The 14,979-nt window shown below is 42.0% G+C and overlaps 1 pseudogene; it reads right to left on the minus strand.

The window, feature by feature from the left end:
* Window positions 1-14,979, minus strand: part of LOC103784189 (arf-GAP with GTPase, ANK repeat and PH domain-containing protein 5-like) — a 63,776-nt pseudogene that overhangs the window by 33,855 nt on the left and 14,942 nt on the right.

Raw genomic sequence — 14,979 nt, forward strand, 5'->3', positions numbered from 1 at the left:
AAAGGGGAGCAGAAAACATCCCAGGGGCCTTTCACAGCTACTTCCTTGAGCCCCCTTTCAGACTGCTGTCTAGACCTGTTGCAGCCCAAACATCACCACCCTGATATGCAGAAGTTGGCATCCTTACCTGAAATTCAACATCAAGAAATGATCTCTTCTACTCAACACTGATAGAAATACCTCTAAGCAATGTCCTCATTGGCAGGGGTGGAGTGGGGGAGTTTCTTAAAAAGTGAGGCCTCTGCCTACCACCTAGAGAACCTGGAAATTTCCATCTGTGCCACAAAGTCCAAATCACTGGCCACTGCCCCGGTGTATGGCAGATTAGAACATCTCTCCATTAGATCTGGGTTTCTATTCCATTGAGTGAAATGGCTTTTCTATTACAGGAACAGAATAAGGGATCAAAAGGGTCTTACAACTGAACTCCAGTGTACAGTCTGCACAGACACTAGGCTTGTGCAAATATGACACAGCGAGGCCCCAGGACCCTTAAGCCAGCTGAATGTACTGAGTTTCAGGAAACAGTGAGATACATTCAGCAAAACAGTGGGCTTCATGCTGAAAGAAGTCAATCCAAGTAAACAAACATCACACACACACATACAGACACACACACACACACACACACATACACACACACCTGCAGACACCCTAGTGGCCAATAGGTCCTCTCACCAAAAACCTGTGACCAGGAGATCAGAAAGCCTCCCAGGGGTCTATCACTGCCCTTTCTGGAGCCCCTTATCAGATGGCCAGCCCCAGGACAGCACTGTCTGATCCTGGTCCAGTCCAAACCGCCATCACCCTGTGATGTGGGAGCTGGCCACTTCACCAGAACCTCTGTGTCAGAAAAATTTCTCTTCCTTTTAAAATGATGAGGGGGAACCTTCAGACAGTGTCTGATTAGGGTGGGTGGAGAGAGGGGTTTCCTAGAAAGTCAGGCAGGGCAGGGCTGAAGCCCTCTGGGTTAACTGAGTGCTTTTGATATGAAGGCAGGTAAGACTGGACAGGTGGGGGTGTTAGTGAGGGGATGGTGTAGGGTGTGCTGAAGAACTCCACTTGGGCTCTGCACACCAGGGAAAATGACCATAAAACATCCCATCTTCACTGCTCAGAGAAGGCTAGATCTGCTGTGAGCTAGAAAGCCATGTGGGGGCAGCTGATGAGTCATCAAATGGGAGAAATCTGAGAGCCATGTGTTCCACAGGCCTCTGGTCCTTGTTCAGGCAGCAGGGCACTGTGACATGTGGCTCCTTGGCCCCTTCCAGCCACCACCTTGACTGCATGCTGCAGGGAAGGAGACTGAAGACCAAGAATGGGGTCTTGCTCACCATGGGATGATGGCTCAGTACAGAGCTGAGCTATGTATGGCCCAAGAGGCAGAAGGTGGGGATGACCCAGGCTGAGCTGGGGGATCCAACTGAACATGCACTTGCTAAGAAGCTGTGGGCTATGATGCCTTGGGACCCCAGTCTGGGTCTAGAATTGTAGCAAAACAGGCTACTGGTAAAAGTTCTTGGGAAGCCAACTCACTTTTGCTGTCATCCATGGGCAAACAAACCAAGCCCCACCACTTCCCACTCGCTCTGAAAGCCTCCTGCCCCTCTGATCAACCACACCACAATGGTGTCACTCTGTAAGGCACAGGTAGACAAGGCATCCAGCCATGAACACTCCAGGGCGCACACATGTCCAGAATACACTGGTTCTTGTTGAGACTCCACTCTTCCAACTCAGACAGAAGCTCCCCAATCTCCTCAGCCACTCCCAACAACTGGAGGTCTGAAAACTTTCATGCATGCCGCTATGGTCTAAACCACTCGTGGCGGTTTTCATTTTCATTTTCCTGATAATCAGTGATGCTGAGCACCTTTCCATATGCCTTTTCACCAACTGGATGCCTTCTATGGCTAAATGTCTATTCAAATCCATTGCCCATTTACAAATCTGCTTTTTTGTGGGCTTCTTGATGTTTTTCTCTTTTTTTTTTTTCCTATTTATTTATACAAGTTCCTTAGGTATTTTGGATATTTTTTAAAATGATTTTCAATTCCACTGCCCAGTTATAAATGTTTTTTTTTTGTTTTTTTGTTTTTTTTTTGAGACGGAGTTTTGCTGTTATTGCCCAGGCTAGAGTGCAATGGTGCGATCTTGGCTCACAGCAACCTCCACCTCCCAGAGTCAAGCAATTCTCCTGCCTCAGCCTGCTGAGTAGCTGGGATTACAGGCATGTGCCACCATGCCCGGCTAATTTTTGTATTTTTAGTAGAGATGGGGTTTTTCCATGTTGGTCAGGCTGGTCTCAAACTCCCGGTCTCAGGTGAACCATCCACCTCGGCCTCCCAAAGTGCTGGGATTACAGGCGTGAGCCACTGTGCCCGGCCAATTATCCCTTTTTGTGTTTTTTGGGGGGTTGGGGGAAGAACAGAGTCTTGCTCTGTCACCCAGGCTGGAGAGCACTGTTATGATATCGGCTCACTGCAGCCTCCGCCTCCCAGGTTGCAGAGATTCTCCTGACTCAGTCTCCCGGGTAGCTAAGATTATGGGCGTGCAACACATGCCCAGCTAATTTTTCTATTTTTAGTAGAGACAGGGTTTCACCATGTTGGCCAGGCTGTTCTCAAACTCCTGACCTCAGGTGATCCGCCCACCTCGGTCTCCCAAAGTGTTGGGATTACAGGCGGGAGCCACCACTCCCGGCCCCATTTTGGGTTTTAACATCAGTCAACACTCCTATTTTAAAATAATAACAATGAATGGCGGTACCTTAGAACAAAGGAATTATAGATCTTTCTCTTGTCCTAGTGCAGACATTTTGTCTACAAAATGTTATTCACAGATGAATTCATGAGAACATTACTGTGAATTTTAAATCCATATACAAGTGTATGCTCATTCATGAATATTTCAATAAAATAAAACTAATAGCAAAAAAGAATTCCAGAGTTGAAGCAGTTTCAGGAAAAAGGAGTTGGCAGTATGAAGTAAAATAGCAAAAATTATTATTTTTTTAAAATGGGTATATTTGTGTCTACAACCTTTTTTAAATTATAGCATTAGACAATGTGTATATATATACATACATAAAGCAATGGAAGTAGCATTGTTTTCATACTAGTCTAGAATACTAAAATATATGTAATATGTGATCGGCAAAATAATGGCCCCCCAAAGATGTCCACAGATTCCTAGAACCTTACATGAAAACCGTACATCATGCATGTGATTCAGGTAAAGACCTTGACATGAGGAGACTACCCTGGTGCTATGGAATGAACGCTGTGTTCCGTCAATGTTCATGTGTTAAAATCCTGACCCTCAAGGTGATGGCATTAGGAGGTTAAGCCTTACGGAAGACTCTGCCCTCATGACTGGGATTAGCACCTTATTAAAGGCACAAGGGAGCTTGTTTGTTCCTCTCACCATGCGAAGACACAGCAAGAAGGAAGCCTCTATGAGAAAGCAGGCCTTCACCAGACACCAAGACTGCCGGCACCTTGATCTTGCACTTCTCAGCCTCCAGGACTGTGAGAAACAAAGTTCTGCTATTTATAAGCTACCTGGTCTAATGCATTTCCTTGTAGCAGCCTGTATGGATTAGGACAGTGGGCTCATGTGGATGATGACGGTGTCTCCATTCAGGACTAAGTAAGCACATGAGTCCTTAACAGTGGAAGAGAAGGGGGAAGGAAAGAGCCACAGAGACAGGTGGCCATAGAAGAAGGGTCCATGGGATGCAAGGTTGCTAATGGTGAGAGTGGAGAAGAGCCCAAAGCCAAAAAATGCAGGCAGACTCCAGAATGTGGAAAAGGCGAGAAAAAAGATCCCCTAGAGCCTCTAGAGATGAAGGTAGCCTTTCCACCACCTAGATTTTAGCCCAGTGAGATCCACATCACACTCTGACATACAGGAGTGTAATAAATTTGTTTTATGCCCTGACATACTGGTAGTTTGCTGTAGCAGCAATGGACTAGTAATATATAAATATATATATACACACACACACACACACACACACACACACACAAACACTACGCCCCCTACCACACACACAACATAACTATCTATATATATCCTGCCCTTCAAAACTGAATCAGATAAACTACACATTAGCATTAACTTAGCTGGGTGTGGTGGCACATGCCTGTAGTCCCAGCTACACAGGACGCTGAGAGGGAGGATCACTTGAGCCCAGGAGTTTAAGATCAGCCTGGGCAAACAAACACACTGAGGCCACATTTCAAAAACAAACAAACAAAAAACACAACAAATCTTTGATTAAGCTCATTTCCCAAATTTGAAGAGGAAACAATTATTAGATAAAGAGGAGAAAAGAGAAAGGTAGAGCTGCTGACTTCTGTGGTGGAAGCACAGGCACAGGCCCAAACATACTCCTGTCCTCCTGGCTTTCCTGTCCCTTCTCATAAGGGACACAGGAACCTCTCAAACTGAACCATGGATCACAGAACCATACTCAGAACGCAATACAGTTTTGTCTACGATTTTTTATATATCTGTGTCCCTGTCTCTGCCTCCCATTCCCAACTCCCTTACTCTAGTTAGAAAAAAATGGCTATTACCAAATATGAGTACATCCTTATATACTAATGCCAACTGATCACCAGCTGGTTTTCTTCTTTTACAAAGTCATAAATATTTAGGCTTTAACACATCTTCCAAGCAATAGAATGTTATTTTCCAGTTCATTAACACAAATTCTATATCTAAAATGAAGACTTCACAAGTTGATTTAAATAACATATTAACGAAAATCGACTGGCCATGGTTCAAACTGACATTTTAATTAAATGTGATGATAGGTTGAGTAACCTAGCAGTACTCTAAAATGACTTTTGGTTATGGCTTTTTCCATATTATGTTTAGGCTGAGGCATCCCTAAATGATTCAATTGTAATTCCCCTTCTTAAACATGAGATTTATCTTTACAAAATAATTTATTTTCTTAAAATTACAAGTTAATTCTATAGTTCATGCATACATAATCTCAGTAGATATCAGCTGTATGTGTACACACATACATATAGGTATTTGTATATACACACATTACATAATTAAAAAAAAACTTATTAGCAGGGTACAACCACGAAGACAAAGAGGCTTTGTGTAATGTGATGGAAACACAATTGCAGGACAAACAACAGGCTGCTGTGAGGGCTGTATTTACCCTTTCTGATGTAAGACTTGGAAAAACATGGATACTGGATATCTAATCCGCATAACAGAAAATTTAGGGTGCAGAAAACTTCCCACAATTTTTACAGACAATGTCAATAGAAAGGCATTCAATGCAGAGAATACACAGTGTGACAGTATACAAAAATAAGCAGGTTGATGGTTTAGATTTATGAGACAAGAGAAAGAAATAGTAGATGATGTCATAATTCTTTTATGGAGTTATGAAAATTCTTCATTTTATATAAGGTCAGGTGCTTTCAAATGTCAATGAGAAAAATATTTAAAGGAAGAATCAAATCTAAGACGTAGAGAGATCTTTATAAACGTGAACTTCAGGCCAGGCACGGTGGCTCATACCTGTAATCCCAGCATTTTGGGAGGCCTAGGTGGGCCGATCACGAGGTCAGGGGATCAAGACCATCCTGGCCCACATGGTGAAACCCCGTATCTACTAAAATACAAAAAATTAGCCAGGAGTGGTGGCATGTGCCTGTAGTCCCAGCTACTCAGGAGGCTGAGGCAGGAGAATCACTTGAACCCGGGAGGCAGAGGTTGCAGTGAGCCAAGATAGCACTACTGCACTCCAGTCTGGTGACAGAGCAAGACTCCATCTCAAAAAAAAAAAACAACAACTTTTTTTCATGCTGAGAAGATATAATCATCAACACATTCTTGAGCACAACTATGCACACAGGCACTTCCGCATTCACAAGCCATGCTGTGTGCACACACTGATGCCCCTAGATTCCTTTTTTGAAGAGATGGTCTCTTGGTGTGTCACCCAGGCTGGAGAGCAGTGTTAGGATCATAGCTCACTGCAGCCTCAAACTCCTGGGTTCAAGTGATCCTCCTACCTCAGGCTCCTGAGTAGCCTGAACTATAGGAATGAGCCACCATGCCCAGCCAATGTTTTCATTTTTTTGTAGAGATGAAATCTTGCTATGTTGCCCAGGCGGGTCTTGAACTCTTGGCCTCAAGGAATCCTCCTACCTTGCCCTCCCAACATGCTGAGATTACAGGTGTGAACCATTGTGCCCAGCCACCGGATTCTTTATTAAGAAGAAAACTTGTTTGCTGACATATAGGCAATGAATTGATGAATAGTAGTTCATAAATTACTAATTTACACGTCAATATAAATGAGTTGAGTAAACACAAAATAACAGCATAAATTAATAAACAGTTTACGACCTCAAGTTTCTTTTTTTCCTTTAAAACATTGCTCTGACAGAGACTACTACTTGTCCATTCCATGCAAAAGTCAGAGGTGGTTAAAATGTCAGAGGTACACTTATTAACACCTTGCTGCCTTTTGTGTAGCTTCCTCTCAGTACTTCACCAGTTGGGATTGACACACCTCTCCAGCTGGGTTCAGGAGCCAGACAGGAGCACACAGAACAGGGAATCTAAAGCCATCTCTGACACTAAAAGCAATGAAAACAAAAATAACCAAACATATTATCAAGAAATCAACAAGAGATCGATATCAAGTACAGCAAAAAGAGAAGAAATCATTTAATCTGCCAGGCTTTCATTCTGACAAAATAATTTACAACACGCATGTCTCCACCTGACATGTGTGAATAGAAAAAGAAGAGGTGACAATAGAGTAGAGGATTCATCTTCCAATTGTCTCTGATCTATCCCACCTTTCTTACACATCAGAGAGTTCTCCAATTTATAAATAAACAACAGAGATATGTGGCAACCAGGACACAGAGACATACTGAGAGTACTGCTCAGCTCTCTGCCTAGGCCTGATTCTGATGATCCCTGACAATGAGCACTGTGAAATTTACAGCAAATCAGTACACATACACACAAACACACAAAAGAGATACTTCATGGGCAAAAAGCACCAAAGACATAAAATAAAATGCCTGAAAGACCATAAAACAACTTCTGATGAAATGCTGTCTTCATTTTGCAGTAGTAAAATATTCACCACCAAATCTACAATTAGCTTAAAAATTACAATAAAAATTACAATAAGTACAGTACTTTTGGATCCCATCTCCAATTCACACCTTATCAACATGTAATAATCACACTGCATCTACAACAAAGCTGGATGGACTTTATGTGCTGAATACAACTTGTACACTAAGAAGGAAATTTTTTGAAATAATGAGAATACACCATTTGTATGCCATGCTCTACTTCACAAGTTAAAAGAAAATACAATCATTTCTATTTTTTAAATGCATTGAAATAAAATACAGAAAAGAGTATTCTAATACCAGTTAACATTAAGAGAATATATCTCTAAACCAAAGACCTTGGATCTTCTACAAAGACAAAATCAGCCGGTATATATTTGGGTAAGAAAAAAAAATTAAGAGATCGAGAAAGGAGAGAAGACGTTCGCACAGAATCATCTCCAAAAATGGCTTTCCGACGCATTCAACCAGTTTTCAAGTCCATTTGTTTTTCCTCCTTTGGCATCAACAGCCTATATCACCAAGGATATGCAAAATAATTCAATTTGTACATTAATCAGCTAATCTAGAAGTGGCAATATAGTCAGTGAAAATACAAAGAAACAGAAAATGTCAATGAATTGCTTAAGATGTTTAAGATGACATAGCGTAGGGAAAAAATGATCTGATAAACACCGGAAGAGTTAATAAGGAAACTCAGGCATGGTTCCCTAACACCACACTTCAAAAGAACTTATAGAGAGAATAAAGGAATAACCCTTAAAAAAAATCTAATTTTAGAAAAAAATTGCTCAAAAGGGAAGTTAGGGTTTTGTAGATCTTCTGGAAAGCTGATTAATTTCTAAGCTAAAAACGCATGATCCTTAAGAGAAATGGCTGAGTCCAGGCCCAAGGCAGGAAGAGGACAAAATGAGCCTGGATCCTCTGGTTCTGTCAGAAAGTAAGAAATGCTCAAAGACTAACAGAGACAGTTGAAGGGACACAGGAGACAGGCCGAAGGCTCCCGCAGCTGAATCTGGGACAGCATAGGCATCAGAAAGAACAATGACAGTGATGGAAAATAACCCATGGAATAAAACGCAAGTGCATTAGTCAGCCGTGATGCTGAAACAAAGGGGAGAAGAGAAAGCTCTTTGTTAAAAATGCCAGGTAACAAACATAGAAGGAATGACAGAGGAATAGCATCCATTTTGAGTCACCAGTACCATAACTGATAGAGAAGATTATCAGGGGGCTAAAATCACTGGATGAAAGAAAACTATATGAAGCTTTTTAATGTAGCACAATAGATAAAAGTATGAAAACATAAATTGGAAAAAACTAAAAATCATACCATAAGAGATGGATAAGTTAGAATACAGGAATACCAGGCCAGGCATAGTGGCTCACATATGTAATCCCAGGATTTTGGGAGGCCAAGTCGGGAGGATTGCTTGAGCCCAGGAGTTCGAGACCAGCCTAGGCAACATAGTGAGAACTCGTCCCTAGAACAGAACAAAAAAAATTAGCCGGGAGTGATGGTGCACTCCTGTAGTCCTAGCTACTTGCGGGGCTGAAGCAGGAGGATCACTTGAGCCTGGGAGTTTAAGGCTGCAGTGAGCCAAGATCACGCCACTGCACTCCAGCCTGGGAGACAAAGTGAGACCTTATCTCAAAACAAAAACAAAAACAAAAACAAAGAAACCACAATAACAAAAAAACACTGGTAACAATAAAATCATGATTACATAAAGACTGTATAGAAAAAAAATCCTCAGAATATAGAAATAAAATTATGTATTTTACCTGTAGCTATATTAGAAGAGAGTATTCTTGTAGACAAGGATGACTAGAAGGATATGCAAAAATGAAAATAGCTAATAACACTCATTACGTCAGGCACTGTGGTAGGTAGTTTATGCACATTGTAACAAATTACATACTACGTTATCTCAAAATTTTCAGATAAATTTTACTGGGAGTCATAAATCAATACAACAAAATCAATGTTTTGCAAACATCCACTAAGCATAAAGGTATACAAATTCCCAACCCAGACTGAAAAATAATTCACATAAGCCACACATCAGTGGAAACCTACCCATGGGAGATAATACAACATAATCTAAATAAAACTTTCAGAGACAAGGCATGTGGCTTCTGGACAGCCACAAACTCCCTGACTCTGCTCTAGTGTTTCGGCCATCAAAAGAAAGCCAAGTGGCCTCAGGTCTCTGAAAAACCAAAAAAGCAACCTATGGAAGATGGCGTGGTATTTGAGGAATATTTGAAGTCTGTTGAAAAATGCATCCTGTATTTTTTTTTCAAGACTCTCTTGTAATGTCAGGTAAGTGAAGAGCCCTCAGAGACACATGCACACACAAAGAAAAACAAAACGACATAGAATGAATACAACCAAAATGTGTTATGATGGCAGAATTATGGGTGATATGATCTTCTGTAATATATCTTTTTATTAAAAATAGAAAAAAAGCAGACTTACCCTCGATTATCTATAGCCTCTGACCCAAGTGGTTTGGAATTGGAAAGCAGCATCACTCGACTTGAAGCCATCTTGGCATCAATGGTGGAGTAGGTGGAGATGAGACCCTGGACCAGCTCATGGGTGAGCCCCACCTTGTCCTGTCAAGGCCACCAAGAAAGGGCACGTGAGGAAAGCACAAAGATCCTGGAGAGACACTGGTTTCACTCAGTTTCTCAAAATTATCTTAGACACATTTCCTGAGGACCTTTCTTAATGCCGCAAACACCAGAGAAGAAAATCCTTATAACAAAGCTTGAAATGGATCCCCATCTCCATTAAACTTTTCCAAAGCTCAGTGAGTATATAACCTGATAACCTAAACACCTAGCCAGAAAAACCTCAGTTCCAGTGCTACAACAGTGCTAGCTTTTCTAACATTTTTAAATAACTCTGCTTTTAACCCAATAAAATTCAACTACAGAACTAAGAAATAAATATTGGAAATCCACTTTAAAATAATGAGGAGACCACTGTGAATGAGAAAAAGAAAAAGACAAACGAGAGCTGGAAAGCACACTGATTTTGTAGAAACAGAAATAAGCCGTGCAGGTGCCACACTGGCAACAGCGCCCGCGCTGGGGCCACGGATCAAGGAGGCATGGAGGACAGGACTCTTCTGCTTGGTACAAGGAAAAAATGGTATTCTTTTTATTCTACATATTGACAATATGCATTTGGGCCTTTATTATAAGTACAAGAGAAAAATCTTCAATAAATAAAAGCTGAGTACATTACTTTTTTTAATTAAAAATAGATTCGGAAAGAATAATGAGAGTTCAGCACAATGACTCCCGCCTCACTGAAAACCGTGGCTGCCACCAAGGTCAACATAGACAGCATCTTTGTCATACAGCACACCCTCAACTCCAGAAAGAGGCGCATAAACCAGCTGCTCCTTAATTAAACAGCGCTTTTATTGTTTAGGAAGAGCATAAGGGTCTGGGAGGAAACTGACGTCACTCGTTGCAAAATCTTCTACCCCTGGAAGACAGGATCCAAAAAGCCAGCTTCAACTGACAAGAAGTCAGTAAGTATCTACTGTTGACAGGGGTGTTAAAAACGATGCACAGTCCAAGGGCTTAAACCAGGACCCTAAAGAAGGGCATTGTGCCACACTGGAACAGTGGCCCTCTAGCTACAAGACAAGAGGTCAGAGAAGAGGGGATTTGATAACACCTTTGCAGGCCTACACATAGCTGGCTTACTTTTAAAACCTCCAGCAAGGCCATCTTCCCTTGTTTGGTCATTTTTCAGTTTTCCTGAGAAATGAAGCCATCCCAAGAATCCAATGTGTAATTCTAGTATGTTCTACGACAAGAGAATACCTGGCATGTGAATTTGGCTTTATTTTTCAAGTGCGCTCCTCTTAAATAAGCATAAAGTGACACCTGCCGGTCACATTTTGTTCGGATATCCTCTGGGTTTGTCAAACCTTCCATCCTAGAAAAATAAACTCAATCATACAGCAGAAATGAATGCCATAAGTTCCTATACCTCCTTTCATGTGTCAATGACTCATCACACTCTTGTCCACTAAGCATGTCATTTAGAAAAGAAGAAAATGCAGAAATAAGGAAGCACCATTCACCATCCAGCAGAGGAAAAGGGGCAGGCACACAACTGTGTCTCTAGGCTGAAAGTGACATTCATTCTGTAAGACACCAGACAGGGAGATGACATCCACTTGGGGTCAGGGAAGAGTGAAGAACATATTCAGAAAATCCTTTTCTGGAAGAGGGTGAGCCTGTGCTCTGGGATTTGTACTGTGGCTTGGATTCTGGCAGGTGGAAAAAGGGTATTCCAGGCTGAGAAAACCACAGCACAAAGCAAAGCACGAAGCAAGGAAACTGAAGGCACACACGAAGGACTCAAGCACCCGGGCACGAAGGCGGCATCACTGAAAACTGAGGCTGAACGTAGGATGGGGCCACATCCTGTAGCCTCAAATGCTTCCAAGTCCTCCCATTTTCCTAAACATCTCATAATTAATTTACTCCCAAAGGCACAGCATCTTTGAGCAATGATATAAGTAGACATTTTCCATCAACTACACTTCTACCCCCACTATTCAAATAGGCACAAAATAAATCCTATCACTGTTCTTTTTCTAGCTTTTTTAGCTTTGAAATATATGGCCCAGGAAGAAAAAGTTTACAATCACTTTTTACCTGTCTGCAAGGATATAAGGGTGAGAAGTTTGCCATGTGAGAGGCCTAAACTTCATAACTGTAATAAAACGGCCCAGATTGTGGATTTCTTGGTTTTGATATTCTCCATGCACCATTCCAGAAAGGTAGAACAGCTTGACACCCTAAACATTAAAGGAAAATTAAAAATTAAATTTCAATTAAATTCTCGTCAATACTGCAACAAAATAAAAGCTCTAAACAAGAAGCAATCCTAAGAAGGGAGACTTCCAGCAAAGCTACTGTCCTGAGGCTTCCAGAGCCTTGCTGGATTCTTTCAGGACTTATTAGAATCCCACAGAGGCAGACTTATCTGCGGCCGAGCAGGGGCATCCATCTAAGTATGGTGAGGAGAGGGAGGTGAGGCCTCTGAGCACAGAAACGGTTCTGTGGCCGATGGACCACAGCAGTATGGAAAGGAAGGGGCAGTGCCTGGTCCTGTAACTGGGAGAAACTTCTGATGTACTCTATTAAGTCCCGACTCCAAAACACCCAGACATTGCCTGGTGCAGCAGGTACGGAGACAAATGAGATACACCAAGAGGCCCAGAATAACCACTCTCTTGAGGGAACCTTCCAGAGACTGGGAACACATACACAAAGGGAATTCAGGAGGCAATTCCTAGAGAGACGTTTAGTAATGTCTCTTCAGTCTTTTTGTTTGTTTGTGTTTGTTTGAGATGGAGTCTCACTCTGTCACCCAGGCTGGAGTGCAGTGGTGCACTCTCAGCTCACTCCACCCTCTGCCTCCCAGCTTTGAGCAATTCTCATGTCTCAGCCTCCCTAGTAGCTGGGATTACAGGTGCATGCCACCACACCCGACTAATTTTTGCCTTTTGAGTAGAGACGGGGTTTGGCCATATTGCCCTGAGCTCGAAACTCCTGGCCTCAAGTGATCCACCTGCCTCTGCCTCCCAAAGTGCTGGGATTACAGGCGTGAGCCACTGTGCCCGGCCTCTTCAGTCTACTTTAAAAGGATTATACTGTTAGTTTCTAACAATTATTTCTCTTCCTACCTGGTAAACTTCTGTCCAGAAGCTGTGTTTTAATCGCTTCTTTGTCTTCTTCAGTTGCTTATTATGCTTGAAGGAGTCGAGGTGGGTGAGAACTCCCACAATTTTAGGAAAGCCATGTACTTGACAGATGTTTAGAAACTCAAACATTTCCATTTCAAACCCAAAGCTGGCACCTATAAGCATTAGTACCTACAAGCACAACACATTATTTCTCGAAGAAACTACCAAAACAGACCACCTACACTAGGGGTTGGCAACTGGCCCACGGGCCAAATCCAGCCCATCACCTGTGTTTGTAACTAAAGTTTTATTGGAACATAGCCACATTAATTCATTTACATATTGTCTATGGACGCCTGTGCACTACAACTGCAGAGCTAAGTAGCTGCAGAAGATATGATCCAAAAAGCCGGAAATATCCACTATCTGGCCCTCGACAGAAAAGTCCTACTCCAGACTAAATCAAATGACTACACAGGCATCACCCAGAGAAACCACCACCCTCTGACTTGCTCTAAAAGGCAACCATAAGACAAGGACCAGTAGGATATAAACATCCATTTTAAGAATTCTAATGCATGAGAAGTAACTCAGAAAAGGCAGGGTCTAACCTGGCCCTTACCTAAGAAATCCTAATTTAAAGAAATGAAGTTTTCTGTAACGTATTTTTAAGCCAAATAACAGGTCTCTGACATCCAAAGAATGGGAAGAAAGTGATAATCAATGAAATATACTAAATAGGTACAGAAAACCAACCTCTTCTTTCAATCTCCTCACAGAAAAAAAAAATCTGTTTTTTGCTGGGAAGTATGCAGTGGAAACCTCTATCTTGTATGTTAATTTGTATAACTCAATTGCTCAGAAATTTTTTTAAATAGCTACCAGTTTAGAATTAAGTCAAAAAACAGTAAGATTATGATGAATGGTAGTGTATAAGAAAATATAAGCAGATAAGACCAATTTTTAAAATTTACGACACTTCAAAGATGCAAAATAATTTCAGAACTGATTCCTGGAAACTTCTAGTTTCCAGATAGTTCTGTTCTTATCTTTCCATGGATAACTGAAAATAACACAAAATGGAAACAGAAATGCCCACCTTTGATTAAACTAGGAAACATTCAAAACCCGAAACCACAGAATATATGAAGTTGGGTTTGTAGGAAAGCACAGCTGCCACTGCGGACCGAGGAAGCAAGCAGAGCTCTCCAGCAACACTGGACCAGCTCAAAGAACAGGTGGAATATCCTCACACCACATCTGATGCCACAGAGTGCCAAGGGGCAAGCAGCAGGTTGTAGGGTCAGGAAGAACAGGGAGCAAACAGTCCCTCAGCTGCCAATCTTTGTCATCTAAGCCAGTGTTACTCCCATAATCTACACACGCACGTACATACCCAAATCCATGTATTGTTTGTGCCTTTGCCGTACTCAGGAGGCTTTGACAACCCAGAGCAGAGCAATCAACATAAGCTAGGCTAAATAAATTATGGTACATCCACAGAATGGAATATTACATTAAAAAGAAGGAGGCAGAGCTACAGTACTTACTGATCATATGCCTCCAAGATATATTACACAAAAAAAGCAAAGCATAGAACAGTGTGTAAAATAAGCTACCATTTCTGTTTTTAAAGGGTGGCATGTGTGTTTGTATGTATCTGGAAGGATACCACTCTGCAGGGACCTGAGAGACCAGCAGTTAGAGCAAGGAAAAAGAAAACGCGCATTGTGTGTACCCTGCATTACAGTTAGAGTGCTTTACCAAATGTGTGTGCTCCTTTTGAAAATCTTAAAAAGATTTACATAGGCATCTCTCTCAATGATAGTTAAGAGGCTGGGAAGGGGAGCAGGGAGGGAGGGACAAAGAGGGAAAGGTTAACAGTTACAAAAATACATTTAGAGGGAGGAGCCAAGATGGCCGAATAGGAACAACTCCGGTCTACAGCTCCCAGCGTGAGCGACGCTGAAGACGGGTGATTTCTTCATTTCCATCTGAGGTACCGGGTTCATCTCACTAGGGAGTGCCAAACAGTGGGCGTAGGACAGTGGGTGCAGTGCACCATGTGCCAGCCTAAGCAGGGCGAGGCATTGCCTCACTCGGGAAGCGCAAGG

The sequence above is a fragment of the Pan paniscus genome, chromosome 8 (assembly GCF_029289425.2).
Source record: "Pan paniscus chromosome 8, NHGRI_mPanPan1-v2.0_pri, whole genome shotgun sequence".
Lineage (NCBI taxonomy): Eukaryota > Metazoa > Chordata > Mammalia > Primates > Hominidae > Pan > Pan paniscus.